Below are 9,073 nucleotides of genomic sequence, written 5' to 3'. Positions count from 1 at the left end.
CTCGTAGCCAGGGCTCCCCTTTTATTGCGCATTATGCGCTGTAGCAGCCCTCTGTTGTTTCAGCTTTGAGCCTGTGTTTACCATTACACCTAATGGTCTTATGATAATGTTGACTTTCTGCGTTATTTGCGCCACGATAAAGCGCGTCAGGGCGCTAGAGGTCAGTAGAGCAGAGAATAGTCATTCGTGGCTGATCACATTCCAATCGAAAGAAGTCCTCCGCAAGCACTGCAAAGTCCGTTATCTCGAAAGTTTCGCCCGTTTTCTCATTATTGGCATTCAAGTCTGTTACAAAAGTAGATTTTTCTGCTTTTATCTGTGACAGTTTCTCCTCGCATTGTTCAGAATACACATTTGTTTGCGTCCGGCGTTTTTGTCCCAATATTTCTACTCTTGAATGGCAATAAACAATCTCGCTAGAACAGTTGGCAAAAGCATCCGATCCCATATCAATCTGCGGATGTGTGGTTGCTTCTCCATGTTGTTCCAGCCGTCCTCTCAGGCTACATTTTCGCTTAAGTGAGGAGTACCTCTGCTCCAACTTTGCCGCCAAGCCGCAACCTGTGTTTTTCATGAAGAAATGCAATTTTGACCTCATGATGCGTTCAGTTCATTTTTAGAAAACGGCCGAGCTACCTAGTACACCCTTCTATCTGTCTGCTCTTATATAAGCACTGTACTGGTTCCTTTAAGATTTTTCCTTCTACGTATGTGTGGTGGTCTTTGTATTTGCTTCGCACAAGACGTGACCGTGTTTATATAGTATCCCCATATCGTGCACGTGCACCCATTTACAATTACAGCGCTATGTTTACGTAAAAGCGATTTGCAAGGGGCTAAAAACTGAAACTAGATGCGTAAATACAACGGGGGTGTTAATCTAGGGACATGAGGTCAAGTAGACGTTAATGGAGTCAACTTGTCTTATTTCCTCGCACGATTGCGAAAAACACTGCTCTTTGCCGCGTTGTAAAAGGTATCGATTACGGCATTCTTTTACCACAAATGAGAGTCGTTAAGAAAGTGCTAATAAAATGCAGTCTTTACTCGATACATACATTTGGAATGGCAAGATAACCGTGTCGTTTTTATCTCGTTGATGTATAGGACTGCGTAATGTAGGTTGTAAATGTCCCAAGATTACGACTAAAAAAGATAAGTTACTTTGGAGGGGGCGGGGTCGTTCAACATGACCCATGATCATGTTTTTTGAGCTCACTCTATAGCCATGAAAGAAATAACTAATCGGCTCAACCACACCGTCATGTACTTTTTTTATGGTCTTGCAGGCTATACAAGCGCGCAGCATTAATTTCGACATCACTCGTTCGCCTTAGAAAATCTCTCCGACATCCATTACCCCTTTCTTGCATTTCCTGTGTTAAATTAGACGCGCGCGGTCCTTCAGGAAATCATCTGTATATTACTTCGGTAAGGTCTTAGGTGCAATTGTACAGAACATGACAAATGATATGTCAAGTCCGCGTGCCAGGTAAACATATGAATAGTGGACTGTAGCTGTTGTATACAACATAGTATAACACTGTGTTTCGATCACATATTTCCACTGGCTTTGATTATTATAAGTCAGTAAAATACACTGCATAGGGGGATCATGCTGCCGTTTAGTGACAGATGTCTTTTAATATCAACTATTCGATAATCTGCGGTAAAACATGGGTTGTCTTACTTTTAAATAGTGTCTGCAATACATATTATGGTTCAATGAACGCATTTTGAATTACACGTTACATTTGCGTGAGGTTGTCTTAATCTTAAACAGTTAAACTATAAAATATAGTCAACAGTGTTCATATGACATTGTTATATGGAAATGCACGCACCCCTCCCAGTATTATTCCCCTAACCCCTTTCCAGACACAAGGATTCCAATACTTTTATCCTTGGCCGGGAATGGTTGGCTATCATCTCCATCTCTCATCTGATCATGGTAGACGTGTCATCTTGCTGTGGGGCATCTTACAGTCTGTAAAGTCTTTAATCGTCTAATCACTTCGTACGCTATAGTTAGCCTAGTGATTTGAGATACTATAATTTTCGATCAAATCCATTTGAGCGCCTGAGTTTACAGTCACGTCCGAAACCAATCAAAGAATTCCCCAAACAAACGATAATCAAATATATAACGGTGAAGAGCCAGCCGCTTGGTTGTGTCATCGATAGGTTGCGCCCTTATCTGGCTTTACTAATGTAACTACTATAGAGCCTGCTATCAGGCGGTATAGCCTCTCTGATGCAAAGGGAACCGAAACCGTGGCCTCTTCAAACCGTCTTCCAACCACAGTATCCTAAGTGCTCTTGTGTTAGCAGTTATCAGTAACCATTATACAGCAGGGCAACGCCTCATGTAACACTTATGCAGAGTGTTTGAAGCTGTTGAGTTATAGCATGTACTATTTGTTAAGGACAGGACAAAGTCCAGAATAAAATTCGTAGGACACCATAACGGGCTAAGCAGGCTTGTCAGCTTTATCGTGCTGGCAAAAGCCTGGACTCGTCTAGCCTCTCGTACTCACGCCTCATTTTTTCTCAACAATAATTGTTTTTCTCTAAAAGAATGCCCTTCTTAATGTGGCCACATTGACAGGGATGATGCAGTTACTGTTAAGATGTATTAATAGAAAAAGCTTAGCTCAAGGTAAAGTACAATGTGAAGTGTTCTAATGGGATAGTACTTCAGCCCTCAATAATAGCCACCGTGCACATATTTCGCTTATCTGGAAGACCCCTGGCAGAGTGTTACATCAATAGCAAGGCGCTAACGTGCGGCTTTCGCTTACTATATTGTCTGGATAAAGAGTTATTGCTGCCCAGTAATCCCTCTTGAGTATACAAGCTTTTTATTATAACCGTTATCACGCATGTGAATAATGATCTTCAGAAAATCACGTCCAGTCGACCCAATAACTCGTACTCGAATTCTAGAACAATCATAGCCGTAGCAGGCCTCTAATAAGGGACCTCAAGCAACGACGACGGCAACATGGACAACGACGGCCGAAAACAATGGGATTTGATTCAGAATTCAATAGTAGCACGTGAAAATGCGTTCTGTCTGATACATTTTAGCCGTTTTGCCTAAAACCACGACGTGAAAACTCCAACTTTCACGGTCAGTTGAGGAAGCGGACGTTTGCCGGGTAAACTCCTCTAACCACGTTCGTTACTGTAGAAGTAAGGTCCTTAGCCTTTTATCTATCTCTGACTATAATGTTTTGCTGATTTCATTGCAATTAACTTATATAATTGATTGCCAAGCGCGAACACATCTTTTTCGATTTCGTTGTCCTAGCCGTCGCCGTCGTTCTTGCTTAAGGTCCCTATTATTGGGGGGGGGGGGGGGGGGAGGAATGAAACAAAAACATAAAGGAAACATTGGGGGGGGGGGGGGGGGGGGGGCACAGCCAGTCCCCCACTGGTCATTTCCTTATATTTTCGAAAATATGGTTGGTGGGGGCAGTGGCCCAGTGGTGGGGGTGGGGGGTGGGGGCGTGGCCCAGTGCCACCACCTGCTACGGCCCTGACAATTTAATATCGGAGCCCCTGCGGAGCCCCATAGTCATAGGAAAGTGGTATATAGCTATACGATAAAGTTCCTGTGGTCACGATGGGATTCCTGTGGATTTTTCCCATGTCGGTGCCTCGCTCTCTGATTGGTCGAAAATTGAATGGCGCCACAGTGGGAACGCGCGCGTACAGAAAAATATTTTTCAAACAAAGCCAAAGCTTGTACAGTTATAGTACTATAAAACACTGTGAAAATAGACAATTAGTTGGGAGGTGAACTGCAAGTCCTAAGGAAGGTGAACTTGTAAAAGGCGAAAGCATTCAAGAAACCCTGGCATTGGTACAGAACTACGATTTGGGAGTGTTGTTTTCAACTCTGAATGGGAAACCGAAAGACGATGACACAACTTTAGACACAGGTAGCCCAAGCTCTTTATTTGTCCCTATTGATTTTACAATAAACATAGGGCGAAAAACAAAATTAGTGAAAAATAAAAAAAACAGCTTGTTGAAAAGACGTGTGTTGTCTAGTGTTGTGTTTATGTTTAATTTTTGCGTGTTCTTTGGCCGTATTAAAGCGCCTTTTTTTAAGATTCAAGATTCACGATTTGAAATTTTAAACGAACATTCGTTTAAAATTTCAAATCGTGAATTTTGAATCTTGAAAAAGGCGCTTGAATATGTATATGTTATGTTATGTTAATCTGTATAGCTTTATGTGAATATTTAAAAAATAATGACACATCAAATTATTTGAAATCTATTTTACGGCAAACGTCCATTTAACCAATGCGCCCGGTTGCTAGTGTTTTTGATAAATAATAACACACTTTTCCCGGTTGAAATATTTTCCTTTTACTTTTGAACAAAACATTATTTCAACGAACTGCCCTCCCCAATTAATTTTTTCCTTGTTGAGAAAAATCATTTCGACCCCATAACCTTTAGTCTAATCTTGGTGCAAGCTTGTGTTGCTGTGATCTCTTTTGAAATGTTTATAACTCATGAATCAATGATAAACATTAACAAGCCTTTTAATTTTTTGTTCTTTACATTATACTTGAATTTTACAAATACACTTAATACTTTAATAGTTCTGAAATCACAAGGATTGCTCAAACGTAACATTTTGGTATTTTGTAAATCCATTCACTATTTTTTGTTAAATTTTTACTCGATGTAAATTGCGAAATGCAAAGTTTTTAATTAAGCTATCTATCTATCACACTTGTGGTAGTTTCAGAAATTAAACAGCTCTTGTACATCTAATCCACAATTGTTTTGTACTTCATAAATAAGAACAATAAGTTTGGGGCTTCGCTTTAGGCAGTGCCTAAATATATCTAGTACTTTTTTTACGTTATGGACCTATTTGTCACAAAGAGTTCCTATTCTTCTGGTTTCTCTAGTTAAACCCTGGTTCTGTACAAAGGTTTTTTTATCCATATTTATACTTTTCAATTACAAATTGCTTTGACTCTGTGGCCATATAGTGTATAATAATAATGGGTGGTAATATGTACAGGGGTTACACAGAGTCTGGAAGATAAACTCAGGGGACTTATTAGCCCCCCGAATGGCTGTCTCAAAATCGAGAGCGCACGCTAGATCAATGATCGCATGTTTGCGTTGCTTTTAGCCGTGTTCTCATCGCATCGGAAAGAAAATCGTTTGCTGAATTTTCCTTATAACATTTGACATAACTTTTTTTTCTTTAGTTGGCAGGGAAATCACTGCCAATGCATCAAGCTTATCTATTATTGCGCTCAAGTAAATATATCTCAAAGAATGATTTAATGCTCCAAATAAAAAAAAACAATGTGCTGTGGCTCGAATTTCAAATCGACACCTGCACCACGAAAGGTTACCCTGATCTTGTCGTGAAGTGAAGACCCTCAAACGGTGGTATACCTGTGGTGATGCGTATGATAGTTCCAATCTTCTCTTAAAATGGCGGGAAAGTCGGAGAGAAAGGGCAGCCATTTCCAGTTGCTGATAGATTGATATTTAAACTTTTACCACTGTATCACATGAATAAATGTGATACAGTGCCGAATAAAGACCATTACAAAGGCGTTGCAGACTAGGGATCTTTGGATTGTTTAATTAAGGCCTCTCGCGGGTAAATGTTTTCAAAAATTTGTTTAAATTGAAACCCACTTAGTAGCCCCTTTAAAGCGTTGTTGCAAGCCACTCCATTATGCGTATATGAGGTCAGCTGTACTGGATGTCTTATATGGCAAACGGATAACGAATCGATTCCTTGGAGGTATTGAAGAAAATCGAGAGCGGTATAGCTAGGAAAAATCACAAAGAGAAGCAGTTTCAACGAAAAGTGGAAAATGTTTTTGAAATAAGTTCTTTTTTACCCTAAAGCAGCATGTCTGCTTCCTCCTTCGCGTGTTTGTGTGTAGTGTGATGTGTATACGTATTCGTAAATGTAAAAAAGAAAAAGAATAAGAAATACAAAAAAAAAGGAAAAATGTAACAAGTATAATGTAAAAAAAAAATGTAAAAAAGGAGAATGTAAAAAAAAAAAAGATATTGTAAAAAAAAAAAAAAAAACTTGTACACGGAACAATAAATATGTATTAAAAAAAAAAGAAGAAGAAGAAGAAAATCGAGTGTCAATTTGTAACTTACTCTTCAATATTTCAAAGGAATCGATTCGGTTGACTGACCTCATATACGCAAAATGGAGTTGTTTGGAACTACATACAGAGTTTGAGATTTTTTCCAAACCCCTAAAGATTCCATTTGCACCTGTGTCGCGCCTCGCCAATTATTAATATCTAATTTTTATTTCAGAATTTGCAAACTAGAAGCATTTGCGATTATGTTTGCCAAAGATCAGATCAATTGCACGTTTTGAAGAGGCACCTCAATGGATTTCAATTTATCTACGAATTTTTTAAAACAATCACCCGCGAGAGGCCAGCAGGCCTCGAAATATCAAATATTAACAGATTGAGAAGATATTGGGGACACAGACACGCCCTACTGGACACGTAATAAAATATCAGGGTCGCGTAGCAGGGTGGGAAAATGGGGTACGTACCCCCCCCCCCCCCCCCCCCCCCCCACACACACACACACCCACCCCAAATGTTTTAGAAATTATAAGGAAATCATGACCTTATAAGCCTTACAACGTGCCCCCAGTGCCCCATTCCCTGATATGAGCCTGAGATTTTATGACGTTTTCCTGACAAGACTTGGATTAGGGCACAAGGCGGGGTACGGTAGGTACTACCGCATGCTCGTGGATCCTCGAGCATGGCACTACCGTGGTCTAAGGGTTAGTCTCAGGGTAGGGGATTTAATTCAATATCCTTTTACACCAATCTTGGTATCGCGGTAAACGCACCTTGTTTGACCACATCTTGAGATAATTGATGTACTTCGACGGAGTAAGTACAGTTTGAAATAAATAAACGGCGACATTAATGAAATCGTTGTGTGTTGAGATAAAGCTGGCGTATGAATTAAATCGAAGTGCATCAGATATTCTAAACATTCCTCTATAAAATGCTGTTACCCTCGGATATCATAAATCTACTATGCTATCAGAGTAAATGTTGTAGCACAAATGACAAACACAAGAAAAAAAATGATATCATCTTGTTATCATAGATGGCACGCGTAAGTATTCCATGCTCGGAATGCGTCTTCTAGCAGCGGATTTCCTTAGGCAATGCGATGCCAATCACTAACAATATAACGTCATGTGTCCTATTCCTAATACATTCTTTTCTATATTTAGCTCGATTGTGATTCTATTTCCAGCGGGCTCTGCGTGATTTCCATTTGGACAAAGAGCATGAATTACGGTTAATAGCAAAGTCAGTCTCACACAAAAAGCGCATACATGCGCGCTATGAAGTGTCCGGATTAATAGAGGAATGTAGAGGATGAATCAACAGGAGCTTCCTATTTTCAACCCCGACCAGCTGAAGATATGGCCAAGTGATTTTCATACCTTTATATCCTCATACCGTAATATTTCTATCCTAGAGATTCTCGATATTTTACGGCGGATTATAACTATAAGTTGTGTCCACAGCGTTATTCTGACTCCCGTTTCTCGCGAAGTAAAGGGCGCGAATGTGTCCTCTTGAAGTGGCCCAGGGGTGGAAACGAGGCCTTAGTGTCTGTGGGACCTGATTGCATTTTTTTTTTTTTGCGCCAACATTTGCTAAGATGTTTTTAATATCCAGACGGAATATGAGACTGCCACGTTTAATGTGCATTCACGCCAACACATTTTTATACTAATAACCTTATAATAAGAGGGGTGATAATCTAATTAGACAAAGATTGAGCTTGTCACGAGAAAGTTCGATTAGGCTTCGACTGCCAAGGGCACTATTGAAAAACAATAATTATCAATTGTGCTCTTAACCATAACCAAGTCAACCGAACTCGTCACACGATAACACTAACAACTTGCATTGTATATATTCCTAATAACCAAGTCAACCGAACTCGTCACACGATAACACTAACGACTTGCATTGTATATATTCCTAACCATAACCAAGTCAACCGAACTCGTCACACGATAACACTAACAACTTGCATTGTATATATTCCTCAAAGGTTGCTTCTCACTATAGTAAGCAAGCGCAACGCGCGTAATTTCCCTAATCTCACTTAATAGCAAGATAGAGAACGCAGCGTAACTTGAGCTCCCGTTTGACTGATTCACAACGTTCGCTGGCGTTCTATTTAGTTCTATTTCAATATCGCCATTAAAGGGAAGTGTTCCTGAAGCTTTGTGCAATATAAAAACAAGTATCCTAGTTCTTGAAGTTAAGGCAGCTGGGTTTACCGGTAATTAAGACAAAAGAACATTTATAGCAGTCTCACCAACATTCGCTATTCCTATTAACACCTAACCAAAAAAGATCGCAAAAACATCTTTGCTCTTACTAATTTGCCCGGTGACATTAATAACGGTGCATCGCTTGATATAATTTTAATTTTTGATAAGTCAAGAGAATAAACAAACATTAAAATGCACTCGCTACTTTATCATAACACTCTTATGTAAACAAGTGCAACCGAAATCAAATCAAATTAATCCAGACTGATTGATTTAGTCCTAGATGGCGAATACTTTCTCGTAAGTGTTTTATTTTAGGGGTTTCCATAGCTTGCAGTCCTATATTTATATTCACCCCCAGGCTAGGCAGACAATGGGTGTGAAATGCATCCCCCTCCGACTGAGACTAAGAAACGTTTATCTTCTGTTTTCTGCTCCTTGGGATGTAAAACGCCTTGTAGTGTTCCTTTTACATGGTGACTTTCTATACTTCAATGGATCGCAACCACGGAGACTTGTCTAACATGTTGCATTTGAGATTCGTTCAACACAAGGGCTCTGCCTGTGGAAATTAGCGTTATTTCTCGCTCTTACTGCTACTTTGGCATGTAAGCACAGTAAGGGTGAGCTCCCCTGGATTGCGGAGCTTCGTTTATTACATGCCGTTTTTGTATACAGCCACCACAAGGCCGCAAAAAACCTTGGCACAATCTCTGTATA

Source organism: Nematostella vectensis, chromosome 1, assembly GCF_932526225.1.
Source record: "Nematostella vectensis chromosome 1, jaNemVect1.1, whole genome shotgun sequence".
In the NCBI taxonomy this organism is placed as follows: Eukaryota; Metazoa; Cnidaria; class Anthozoa; order Actiniaria; family Edwardsiidae; genus Nematostella; species Nematostella vectensis.
The sequence above is the reverse complement of the archived record's forward strand: the minus strand, read 5'-3'. Positions refer to the sequence as shown.